Here is a 13,976-nt window from a genome sequence, read left to right on the forward strand (position 1 = left end):
GCCCGTGTTCCAGCCGAGATTCGAATGGGGCATCTCCCGAACACAAGTGCAGAGCATTATTTCTATACCAGCATGTTCGGTAATATGTATCAGTTGTACCTCTGACACTGGGCAGCGTTCGGTGTGGTATTCGTGTAACGAATTCACCATTTTCAGAGACTTTTAGAGATAGGCTATGTCAATATTATAATGTTTAGCTTATAATCAGAAGGTCTCTTGTTTGAATCTTGACTTGTACCAGCTGTGTTAGACTGAGATATTTCGTGACTTTCTACAGCATCTAGAGGTAAACCCCACATTGCTTTGTTTCCTTTCCCTTTTATTATCATTGCATAATCGTATCGTACGATGAACTGATCACTCATGCAGTTGTCCTACTTACCGGCACCAAATTAATTAATCCTTATAGAGCATATCAAGTAGATCAGACGGGACAAAACTGACGACAGGCGAGTGTTATTCAGCGCAACAGCATACGAAGTATTCTTATGTTTCTGTTTCGTTAACTGTATGTTCTTGTTCTGGTTTATTGCGTATCGTTGAAAGGCTTTTCATGCTTTGTGTCCATTGATTTCATCGTTATCGAAATTACAAGAATTTGATTGTAATGATAATAGATCCGTTGAAAATAAAATTGTAAAAATTGCAAAAAGGTAAAGGTATCCTTGTAACAGGCTTTGGAGGCCCACAGTGTTGTGAGACGTCGAGGCTGCCATATTTTCTTGACAATTGGCTCCCAGATGACGATGAAGTTCTCAAACTTTTGCGCCGTCAGCCCTTATGTCTAATACATATAATTCAGAGTAGAACTTCCAATATAAATGTAGAGTAAGGAATTAAGAATTATTCAAGGGATTTCAAAGCTTTTCCACAATTTTTTTTAAAATGTCAGGATTCAAATATTCTTTAATTTCTTAACCTTCTCTAATTCAAGCTGCCTGACCCATAATGTTAGGGCTTCATCTATGACCCGAGTCTTGGCTGATTACAGAATAAGGAGAATAGTTTCACATTTATCCAATGTCCATTACAGTTTTCATCGTTTGCAAGTAAATTGCAAACAGAACTGACCTCACAATGAAAGGAAAAAAACAGAGCTATTAAACACAGAAATACGAGTATTACACGTATCCCATTTTTTGTTTCTTCGTCTCTGTTACGAAGCTATTGCTCTTCTTCCTCTAGGTTAAAATCCTGGAGGATTGCAGTCTAGTGGGTAGCACTCCATCTTATTTATTTATTTAATTATACTTTATTTAATGACCTTGATTACAACACACATTATATAGCATCGAATGATACTGATTAATTAATTGGAAATGATGCGAAGGGAAGCGATCGTGTTCTAAGGTATTGGCACGTGTATTACTGACTATAGACGGGGTTTGGATTGATGAATAGATTTATTGATCACTTACAGATCGTAACTACAAATAGCTATAATTTCCACACTACAAAGCACTCCATGCTTAGTGTTCTCAGTCTGCTTTCATTAGTTTTTTTTTCTCACTGGCTCTACAACTCCCATGGGCCCTGGCCTCTGATTTTTTTTCAGTTCATGATCATTTTACAGACGGTAGGACTCCTTGAACGAGTGATTAACTCGTCGCAAGGCCTCTACCTAAACATAGGACAACACAAACACAGAATAAACACATACACATACCAAACATCCATGTCTTACGTGGGATTCGAAACCACGATCCCGGCTTCCGAGCGAGAGAAGACAGCACATGCCATGGACCGCTCGGCTACCGTGACCGGCCTTCGTTAGTCTTTACTTGGTAACAACTTTGAGCATTGGTTATTCCTCTGCAGTGTTCACACTAGACGTTTCCTCGTAACGAGTCTTAGTAATGAAGATTCTTCAGCTTCCGTTGCCCGCTGAACCCTCAACTCCTTGTAGCGTCAGTTGTCTTCAAGATAACTCCTCGGCACGGACCACGCAGAAGACCGGCCTCCCTCTTGTTGAGGAGTGTTTACCGAGCCATTGCATAGCAACGGTCGTCCCGCGGACCACATGGAAAACACCGATTCTCTATTTTTGCGCCCTTGTCCATTTTGTCAGGAACGTGTGTACGGAGCCGTTGATTAGAAACGTATTCCATACCCCCGTTCTGTTGTTGCGTGCATAAGCTGGCAACGGCCGCTGTTTACAGAGCCATCGCTTATTAATGGATCTGTACGCCACAATAAGGTAGTATGACATCATTTACCTGGAGTGTCTGCGGAAAACTGCAATAACCTCAGTCGGTTTTCCGGCTGAGATGAGAACCAATGACCTCCCGAATACAACTCAGAAACGTTAGTGTCTGAGCCAACTTGCTTAGTTGTTTCCTTTACTGGTGTTCCCGCTTTCGAATGCTGACAAGGAACAGAGATACCTTAACAAAGACTTTTCATGATTTTCCTCAAACACAACTTCTGGGATAGGACCTTAAAACAGGCCGTGGCCGTTTCTTTCCTCATATTTTTATGCTTAATTTACAGTAATACAATCGGTGAAATTAAAAAAATCCTCAGTTACTCAGCCTTGAATTTTCATTGAGTACTCAGTTTTGAATCAGCTTGTAGGATCTCACTCTTGAATGAGGATGGCTACATAAGAATTATCGGACAGAAGGAAGAGTCAGCTGTGTGAAAGAGTTGTTTGTGGTTAGCTATGAGATAAGCTTACAGTCTCACTTGATTAGTTGAAGGAACAAAGAAGTAAAAGACATGAGAAGAAAGAACAAGCTGCAATCAGTGAACTAACAAGGGAGATTAGTGAAACGCTTACTCGGTTAATTTGTTTGTCAGCTTTCATTTTTACCGTTCAATTATATACGTAAGAGACCATTGTTTCCCATGGCTGTCTGTTACTGCCGTAACGAATGACCGCCAACCCCATTAGTTCCTCACCTGTAAACTCGACTGTGTGCTCGAGTGGGCCGGTGTATTCAACAGAAGACGAGACACTGTGTTCTAACGCGCAGTCTTTCCTTCTTAATTTCCATTACTATCACTTCTTTTTTTTTCAATTGAGAGCTGTCCAGGAGGGATCGTGTTATGGCAAGAAAATGAACAAGAGAGAAGAAAATGTTTATGTTGTACACGAATCTCTCACGGCTGTGCCTATGAAGGAAACGTTCTCCTGGATTGCGACGTCGTGTATTTCGAAGAGAGTAGAGCGTCCCGGAAGAACATGTCGATTCCATTAAACTATTATGCTTTTAGATCACTAACATAAATACAAAAATGTATCGCCATGAACTAAGCATGATTAGGAGTCAGTTCCTGTCACTAAACTCTGCAGTTTTATTTTTTTTTAATTCTCTAGTGGGGGGGGGAGTCCAAATGGGTCCACTCGGCACGGCGGCCACTGATTTGCCTATTGTACCTGCCCCAAGTGATTATGATGATGGAGAATTTGGTGGAATGAAGATTGGCAGGGGCAACCGAAGTACTCGGAGAAAACTTGCCCCAGCGCCACTTTGTCCACCACAAATCCCACTTGACCAGACCCGGGATCGAATCCGGCCCGCCGCAGTGGGAAGCCAGTGACTAACCGCTTGAGCTATGGCGCGGGCAAGCCGTGCAGTTAGTGTTTTATTTCTTTTTGCAGACATCCAGAGTCACTTCCTCACAGTGTTCTGTATTACAGGGCCTCTTTGGGTATTCTGTGCATATTACTATTCAGTAAATATTATAGTCAGTTCCTTTTCATTCTCCAGTTTCAATATTAATATTTTAAAGCCCCGAATTGTTTTATGATGCTAGCAGTTAATTTGTAATATAATTTCGTAATTGTTCTTCATTCTAGAACAAATTTCTTATGAATTGTAAAAATTTATTGCAATTTTTATTTTCGAATTTTGGAAGTGAAATTCTTCAGAGTTGTTATGGCTCTGATGATACGACTGAGTTGATGTTCTGACATCGGTAAATTCTGAGATATGACGCCGCGTACTCCTGTAGAACGTAGACTAAGTTTCCAAGGAATCTTCTGTCTCCACCTTCAGGTTATGAGATGAATGCAGCAAATTCTTCCGAAACATGGGTAACCTCCTACCAGGCTCGGTGATGTCACACTCCATAAGATGTTTTTATGACATTTGTTTCCCTTTCAAATAATGTCATTTATTTTTCTTTAGTATTGTAACTGTGCCGGTCACGGTAGTCGAGCGGTCTAAGGCATGTACTGTCTTCGCTCGCTCGGAAGTCGGGATCGTGGGTTCGAATCCCACACAAGGCATTTATGTTTGGTATGTGTATGCGTTTATTCTCACTTAACACTCGTCCAAGGAGTCCTACCGTCTGTAAAATAATCATGAAACTGACAATCAGTGGCCATGGGCCAATGGGGCTTTAGAGCCAGTGAAAAAGAAAACTGCAACTGTACAGTAAGTTTATTCGCATATGTTTGCACGTTGAATGCACATGTTTGATGGCTGCTGTATGTGATCTCACAAAGAAACTACGTAAGAGAATAAATATCAGAATTATATAATAATAATAATTTGTAGGTTTTTCTGGCATAGAGGACCGAATGAATAGTATTTCAAGGGGAGTTGAGGCGTCATTGACTCTGGCCGGATTTTTTTTTCTAAGTTTCAACAGGTGCTAATAAACTGGATAACTGTTCCCCTTATAGTATTTGTCGGAATGAAATAACACGCATAATTTACATGTTAGTTTCGCATGGTAATTACATCTTGCTGGTGCATTAAGCGAAACTTAAAACAGATTCTGACCGTAACGCATCTAGTACTGTGTTGTTCTCCTGAGGTACGGGGGTTGACAGGTATATTTGATTTACTTTTTTTTTGTTGTTTTTCCGCTTGAGATTTTTATCTTCATTGTCCTTAAATAGTTCATCCTCTCTTATTACTTACGTACTTACTCATGGAGCTGAGCCCTTTTGGAGTAGCCGCAAATTCTGCAGCTACTCAAGAATTTCCCAGCATTTTATGGAAACCGAAGGTTCATTACTGTGTTCACAAGAGCCCTCCACTGGTCCCTATCCTGAGCCAGATCTATCCAGTCCATACCATCCCATCCTATCTCTCTAAGATCCATTCTAATATTGTCCACCCACCTACGCCATGGTCTCCCTGTGGTCTCTTTCCTTCTGGTTTTCCCAACAATATCCTGTACTCATTCCTTGTCTCCCCCATTCGTACTACATGCCCTGCCCACCTAATCCTCCTCAACTCGATCATTCTAATTATACTTGGAGAAGAGTACAAGTTATGAAGTTCCTGGTTATGCAGTTTCGTCCAACCTCCTGTTACTTCATCCCTCTTCAGTCCAAATATTCTCCTCAGCACCCTGTTATCAAACACCCTCAGTCTATGTTCCTCCCTTAATGTCAGGGACCAAGTTTCACACCCATACAGAACCGCAGGCAAAATTATAGTTTTGTATATTCCAATTTTTATGTTTTTGGACATCAGACGAGAAGTCAAAAGTTTCTGGACTGAATGCACCCTCTCTTATTAAGACTTTTTAATTCCCTATGTATTTTTATTGTAATTCTTTACTCACTGTTTCACCACTTTGCAGCCCGACGCAAGTTTAATTCTATTTCAATTTCTTTAACTTGATATGATAAAGTATTGTCCCCTGAGACTCCTATCCGGCCCATATTGCCTTCGATGCCGATGCGTCGTTATACCCACTCTCACTGACGTACTTTATATCAGTATGAATTGAACGCATAATGGGAAGGTCATTTAATCGCTGACATGCTTATATGACTCTCATTAAGAACTGAATATATAATGGCCTAATTAATTAATATCATTTCATTGTCCCAAATTTCCAGTATAATCGCATTTGAACCCGCAATACAACACTAGCTCAGTTGATTATCTACGCCTCTATTAGTGATTATTACATTTAATATATAGCGCACGTAGATCTCAACAGATGTCCTCTCATGCAATTACCTCGTATTACCGGATCACGTAAACCTTCCGGGTATATTGACGAGCATGTCAACCGTCGGTTCGATACCCTCGGGGAGGTTTGTTGTTCTGCTTGCGATAGCGAGGCATACCGTCACTGACGTCTGGCCCTCCTAACCATGATGCAGCTGGTTTCAAACATTCACAGCTGTAACTGGCGTCCAATTTCAATCAATGATATCAAACATTTCGGCTCCAGGTATTGGCAACTTCAGGAACTGAAGTTGATTTATGTGAACCAATATGTTTGTACATCAGTTCTTTCTGCTTTAATTATTCTTATTTGAGGCCCTACGCTAGAAGACGGAAGATCGCGGGTTCGAGTCACGATGAGGTCACTGGATTTTTCAACTGGCATAATCCTTCCGGCCGCACTATGGCCCTGGGGTCGACTCAGCCTCTAACAGAAATGAGTACCAAGAATCTCCCTGTGGGTAAAAGGCGGCCTGCGCGTAAGGCTCACAAGCTTACCGCCATCTGTGAACCGACCGTGTAGAAAACGTGGAAGCCTCAACGTCTCACAACCCTATGGGCCTCCACGACCTGCTACGCGGATAGTCTTACCTTTCTTATGAAATGCTATTCAACAGGTTCAAGTTACTTTGTGCTTTCACTGGTTTGTCTACAGCAATCCCAGATTGACTGAATGTCTAGGCTTCCTATTACGATCTTTAGTGCTATGTACATATTTAGAAAAATAACTTCATGGGGCAGATTCTTTAGGTCAGAGCTAATAGACGCTCGCTGGTCAAGATATTGCCCATCTGTTATCAAACCTGAATGGTTATTAACATTATAATTTTTAGGGGTAGTCTTGAAGATACAACTTCATATCGTGTTAGAAGACTGTTGGTGTGCTCTGTTGTAATTCTTTTTTGCAAATATTACCTCTACGACGTTTCGGCCGGAAAGATTATCGTCACATAGATATGTTTACGTAACTGCTGCACTGTATTGCTTTTCTAGTTAATTGTTCTAAAACTTTGTTAAAATTCCTTCCTGATATTGAAATTTGTTAAAATTAATAATAACTTATTCAATTTTTCAATTGATACCCTGTATTTTTGTCATTCAGTTTATTAATATATTCAAATATGTCCTCTGCTGGCCTCTACTTCGGGGGTCCAGATTCGGTTGAGAATGTTTTGCCGACAGTACAAATTTGAAGCTTAAAGAAAGTACTCTTTAAGGAATGGCCTCAGTGTTTATTGCTCTGCAAGTGAAAGTGAAATAAGGTTTCCGAGCGTCTTGTGAATGGTAACCAGGTCTTGCTGACTTACCATGCTTGGTAAGAAGGGCTTATTCAGGTTTTATCTGTAATGAATTATGCCAAAAGTATGTACCATACAAATTTGGCTTTCTCTTTGAAATACTGCAGAAAAAAATTTAATTTAGTCACGCAATGACAATTATAATGTCCGTACCTAGGTCATCAGTCAGATATACGTCACTCATTTTGCTTGAAAAGTTTAAGTTAGTTTACACCCTTTCCGCATAATTATTCGTGACTTAAACTCCTTCTTACTGAGCACTAGAGATATCTACGGAAAGGAGCAGTATTGCTGGTTCGTTGCTTCTGGCCCTTAGGTTCCCCATTTACCGAAATACACGGCCTTATAACCCAGAACATCGCACGCTTTATAATAACACTCTTTTCTCGTGGCATTTTTATGAAGGTACATGGAGAATTTCATTTCTAACTGTAATAATCTTATTACGATATATCTCATTTCAATATGTATAAATATGTATAAATTATATAAGAGCAGTTGTGTAAGGGTAATGGTCAGGATTTACATTCTAGAGGTACCCAGCGCGAAATTTGACCTCAGTTTCGGCAACTCTGATTTCATGACCTTAAAATCCTTAGTTATTTCCCGCTAAGTTTTGTCTTCCCGTCTGCTGTCCAAAAACGTAAAAATTAGAATATACAAAACTATAATTCTGCCTGTGGTTCTGTATGGGTGTGAAACTTGGTCTCTGACATTAAGGGAGGAACATAGACTGAGGGTGTTTGAGAACAGGGTGTTGATGAGAATATTTGGACCGAAGAGAGATGAAGTGACAGGAGGTTGGAGAAAACTGCATAATGAGGAACTTCATAACTTGTACTCTTCTCCAAGTATAATTAGAATGATCAAGTCAAGGAGGATTAGGTGGGCAGGGCATGAAGCATGAATGGGGGAGAAAAGGAATGCATATAGGATATTGGTGGGAAAGCCAGAAGGAAGGAAACCACTGGGAAGACCAAGGCGTAGGTGGGTGGACAATATTAGAATGAATCTTAGAGAGAGAGGATGGGATGGTATAGATTGGATTGATCTGGCTCAGGAAAGGGAACAGTGGAGGGCTCTTGTGAACACAGTAATGAACCTTCGGGTTCCATAAAATGCTGGGAAATTCTTGAGTAGCTGCAGAATTTGCGGCTCCTCCAGAAGGGCTCAGCTCCATATTAGTTGCAGACCACTACAATATATCTTTGTAATTATATTCAGGGAGCCACAAGTCAGCACTATACATTAACGTGCCTAATGAATTAAAAATTAAAATGAATAACTATTTTTGCACTTGAATAATTCCCTAGTTTGAACTCGTTCTATTATTAACACATTTAAAAGTACCACCTGGCTGAATGTTGCTGTCAACGCATTGTAAAAAACATTAATATTTAGGGCACTGACTCAGCAGATTTTCTCTCACTTGTTTTTGGACCCAGATAACTCGTGTTGCTTTTATTGAACCAACGGCAGTTTCTGAAACTGCAGCAAACGCATTGTGAATCGTAGTGAGACAAAGTGTTAAACAAGTACGTTAAGTCAATAAAACATATGTATGTAAATTCAGTCCATATGAATATTTGGAGACTACGAAATGCATAAAAAACTAACCAGAAATTAAGTTTATATAAATACTGTGGAGACAGTGGAAGAAATTAACAAGGATACTGACACCTTATATTAAGTTAGAAGTTGATTTAGAAGCTTTTGAAAGTTCAAACTGTAACTTAATTTGATCACAGATGTACAATAAATCCTCCTCAAAATAGGCCTTAAGGAATTAAGGTTTGGTAGTGAAGACTGGATTTATCTGGCTCAAGGTCAGGTCTACGTGCGGACTATTGTGAACACGATATCGAATATTGGCGTTAGAGAATTTCTGAAACAGCTCAGGGTCTGTTAGCTTCCTAAGAAGGGCTCTGATCCATGAAATTATCACAATAAATGCTGGAACTATGTAAGAGGCAAGAGCTAGCAAGGTGAGCAAGAAGATCACCACCAAATTATACCTAATATTATAATAGTAACAAATTCAGAATATTATTAAATGTTTTCTAATGTGTTTTTTTTTGTTTAAAAGAATTATGTAATGGTGAAACAGGTTACTGTATACTTAATGCTTATCCTAAATAGTGGCCTAAAGGATGTATTTTCGTGTGTTAATGAGCATTTTGCTTCTTTCTTTCTCCTCTGTCATGTGTTTACCTCTTTTCTTTCTGTCTTTCTCTTCTTGCTCATTCTCTAATGCATAGTGATGGGATACAGGCTAGGCGATCGAGGTTCGATTCTTGGAAGGGTAAGAGATTTTTCTGTGCTCCACAGTATTCAGATCGGCTCTGGGGTCCACCAAACTTCCTATGCAATAGTGCCGGAGACCCTTTCTCCGGGGTTAAAGCGGCCGGGATGTGAAGCTGACCTCTCAACCCCCATCTAGAGCCGAGTTCAAGGATTGTGGAGCTAACCTCCACTTCCGCATACGTTTTCATGGCGTGGTGCTTCATCAGTCAAATACAGGAACAACTTTGTCTCTTTTTCACCCACTTCATTTGCCTTCTTTCTTACCTTATTTGTGCCTTATGCCCATCGATTAATCTGTGTCGTTGTTTTTATAAAATTCAGATTTTTTTCTTGTGGTATGTCACGTAGTTTCTATGATTATTTTCTTTGAATTTTAATACAGAAATGTAACTTTCCAAAATTTCTCGGACGCACAGAACTAGATACATTTCGCAATAGAGATATAAGAAAATTCCTACGTGTTCTATACAAATTTGTCCGTCGATCAAAACAATTTTTCACTTCCAGTTAGTAACTGATAGGCTTCAATGTTGAAAGAATCAGTGAGTTTTTTAAGATATTATTTTTTTTTGCTACAGGTTTCGGTCATTTACAACCATCGTCAGGTGTTTATAAACAGTAAAATACATTCACGTTCATTCCAGGACTGCATGTCGCAATGGATCCTTTGCTGTTAGTCTTGGCATGTACAGCAGCACCACAAACAAAACTTTAACATTTAAAAGCATACCAACATAGAACAACAAGTAATAACACGACCAGCGAGTCCACCGCAGAATGTTAAAAGCGTCAAGTACACACACAAAGAAACTGCTATGAAATACATATAAGACAAGTATATCCTGAGAATATATTCTTAATTCTTTTTAGACATACCACCAAGAAACAGGACAGCACGAGGCAACTGATAATAACAACGCATACTCGCATAATATTCAGCGTTATACAAAAAACAAAAACAAAAAACAAACACCATGGTTTTAGTCCGCAAGCGAACTATACCGACAGAACGACCTCCATTTGTCGGCGAAGTAATGCCAACTTTAGCTGATAGAGGATGTCGCATGGTCAGCGCAACGGATCCCCACGGCCGTTAATTTCGGTTTTCTAGATCGGAGCCGCTATTTTATTGAAATAACTCCTCAATTATCCTCACGAGGCTGAGTGGACTCCGTTCCAGACCCGCTGCTTCTCAGAAGTAGAGCCGGGAATCGAACCCAGACCTTTGGGTCTGTATCCAGGAACTCTGACCACTAGACCACAGAAGTGGTCGTATTTTACCAAAGGATTGAAAAGATGAAGTACCCTATTTTCAGCCAAAACAACACACATGCAACCATCACCACCAACAATGCACACCCGTATAACACCCACGTCCCCATAAACAGCAAAGTTCGAAAACATATCATAGTTAGTTAAGACACTCTGCTACAAGTCGGAAGGTCGCGGGTTTCAATCCCGATGAGGTCACTGGATTTTTCAATTGACCGAGTCCTCCAGCATCACTATGGCCCTGGGGTCGACTCAGCCTATAACAGAAATGAGTACCAGGGATCTTTCTGGGAGGTAAAGGGCGCCCTGTGCATAAGGCTGACAACCTCACTACCATCTGTGAACCGACTGTCTAGAAAATGTGGGAGCGTCGACGTGTCACAATGCTATGTGCTTGCACGGTCTGTTACAGGGGTAGATTGGCGCATAAGTCTGACAATCTCACCGCTATCTGTGAGCCGAGTGTCTAGAAAATGTGGGAACCTCGACGTGTCACAAGGCTGTGGGCCTCCAGTGCCTGTTACAGGGATAGCTTTGCCTTTTACCGTTCTCTCTATTCCGTTCCACTCATAAAAACCACTCGTATATATAACAGGATACTTTTTAGAAAAATAACAGTAATTTTAAAAACTTTATTAATTTCGCTAAGTAATTCTGTATATTTAAACGATGTAATCCTGTGTAAAAACTTGTACATGACAAGACAAACAATGGATCCATTGAGACACGCAATCCAGTAACAAACGTGGAAGCATTTTACTGTTTATAAACGTTTGACGATGGTCGTAGATGACCGAAACACGTAGTAAAAAGTAACATCTTAATAAACTCGCTGATTTCATCCGAATTCGAGCCTACAAGTTATTTACTGGGATTGTAGAAATTTACAAAGTAGCGACATACACAATGGGATGCAAAACATACGAATGAATGCTTCATGAATTAATAAGGTTCAGGAGTACTGCCCCAAGTACTGTCAGCATGTGCAACGGAGTAACGGCTGTAGACTTCCGTAACTGCATTAAAATATAACCCAAGGGATTAAATAAGCAGATAATTCCGAGAAAGAAGTGGAATGACCTTTGAAGCCGCTACGGGATTTGATGTCTATGCCCTGAAATGAAGAAGACGGAAATTCTGTAATTCTTCCTTTCTATCTTCAAAATATAGTTTTCTCTTTTCATCTGTCCAGTAGTTAGTCACAGAATATCTCTGTTTTCCGTCTCGTTTTATATTCCGTCCCGTAACCCCTAGCGTAGAGCGTTATTCGTGCCAGAACTGTATTTATCGTTCAAGTCATGGCATGGATATCTCCTTCCCATCTTGCCTGTGGCAAGACTGCAATAATCGAAGGAATTAAAAAGATTAGGGAGGAACAAAATTCATTACCAATCTAATTTTTTTTTTTTGCTTTGGAGCTACAGTCCTCAGTTGAGCCTAGGCCTACCTCCATGAAACTCTCCGTTCACTTCGGTTTTACTAGATCTTAGACATACGGTAGGACTCCTTGGGCGGGTGATCAGCTCTTCGCAAGGCCTCTACCTGTACACAAACACAGAAAAACGTACACAAATATCCATGCCCTGAGTGGGATTCGAACCCACGATCCCGGCTTCCGAGCGAGCGAAGACAGTGCATGCCATTACCACTCTAATAGCGGAAATAAATCTGCAGTAACAAAAAGATACCTTGTAATAACATTTGGTTCAAAATAAATATATTTTAATATTCTTAGAGTCTTTGTATCAGGAGAATGCAATACAGGTACATCTTGAAATATGTTGTGGACATGATATCTTCTCGAGGCCATTCACGTTACCTCGGTACCAGACACGGAAGCGATGTTTTGCACGACATGGAGCGATAGCATCGCAGGAAACAGATGATTATTATACGTTTCATACATTCATCTTTGGTGACTATTCTGCTTGTTGTATGTACATGTTAGAAATTAACGATCATGTGCGATAAAAGGGGGAAATATAATAAATGTATGTAATATAGAATGTATTGGGTTCTGAGGCTCTTCAGGTTCCTACCATGAAATTGTTTCGCGTGCACATCGCCTATTATAAATGACCACTTTTTAAAAATAGTACAAAATTTTTCTTTCCTCCATTTTTCATGCAATGTTATCCTCTATTAAGGGCCTTGGTTTCGTGTGACTCTTTCAATTTTAGTAAAATATTTAAATCTTTATGGTTTACTGAAAAATACAGTCCTCGGGAATAACACTATACTTAGGTAACAAGTATAGTCGAGATTTGCGAAGAAATTATTAAACATCTAAGGTCGCTTAACCGTAATTCACCCACTTATGTTATAAAATATTACATATTAGATAACGGTAGAATCTAAGCTTCTGCTAGTCTTCTAAATGATAGTATTTACGAGTGCGTGTTAGAAATCACGAGTTTGGAGCAGTTCTATGCAATTTCAGCGACAAAAACATTTAATTATTTATTGACTGCTGAGTTCTCTGAAAACGATGTAATTACGTAACTGGTGGCTTACGGTGGATTGCGTGTCAACGAATGGAACGCAAATCCCAGGCAGATACGCTTGTTTCTGCACGTGGTTTATGTAAACACTCAAGCAGATATCGTCATTTTTCAAAGTAATACGTTTCTTGTGTCAGGTTCCATATAATTACATTCTCTCTAAGCCGTTTTCTAAAAATTAAACGCTTTCGTTTTGCCTTCATAGTAGGTTCCAAATTCACTTCACTGACTGCTAACTAATCAACCAAATAACCAAGTAGATCCTTCAGTCCTTGAGAAATCAACAGTTGCTGAGCTGCTCTTTAAGGAATCCAGTGGGCCGTTATTCTGTCCAGAAGAGCTTATTCGATCCTCAGTAAACAGGATCCAGTTCCTTTAAAATCCAGCTTAGTGTCATCTTCTTAACAACCCCATAATGTAGGAGATTTTCTCTCTGCATCACGCCACGAAGACTTAGGGGACAATGGAGGTATAGCTGTACCCTTCTTTACCTCGGCACTAGGTGGAGGTGAGAGGTCAGCTTCAAGCTCCTGTCACTTTATCCACAGAGAAAGAGCCTCCGGAACCCATTGGATAGGGGACTAGGTGGGGCTCAGGGCATGTCTGGACTCTGTAGAATAGAGAAAAATTTTGCCCCTATCAGGAATCGAACCTGAGTCGTCCAGCCTGAAGCATATTTC

This window comes from Cryptotermes secundus, unplaced genomic scaffold (assembly GCF_002891405.2).
Source record: "Cryptotermes secundus unplaced genomic scaffold, Csec_1.0 scaffold160, whole genome shotgun sequence".
Taxonomy (NCBI): Eukaryota; Metazoa; Arthropoda; class Insecta; order Blattodea; family Kalotermitidae; genus Cryptotermes; species Cryptotermes secundus.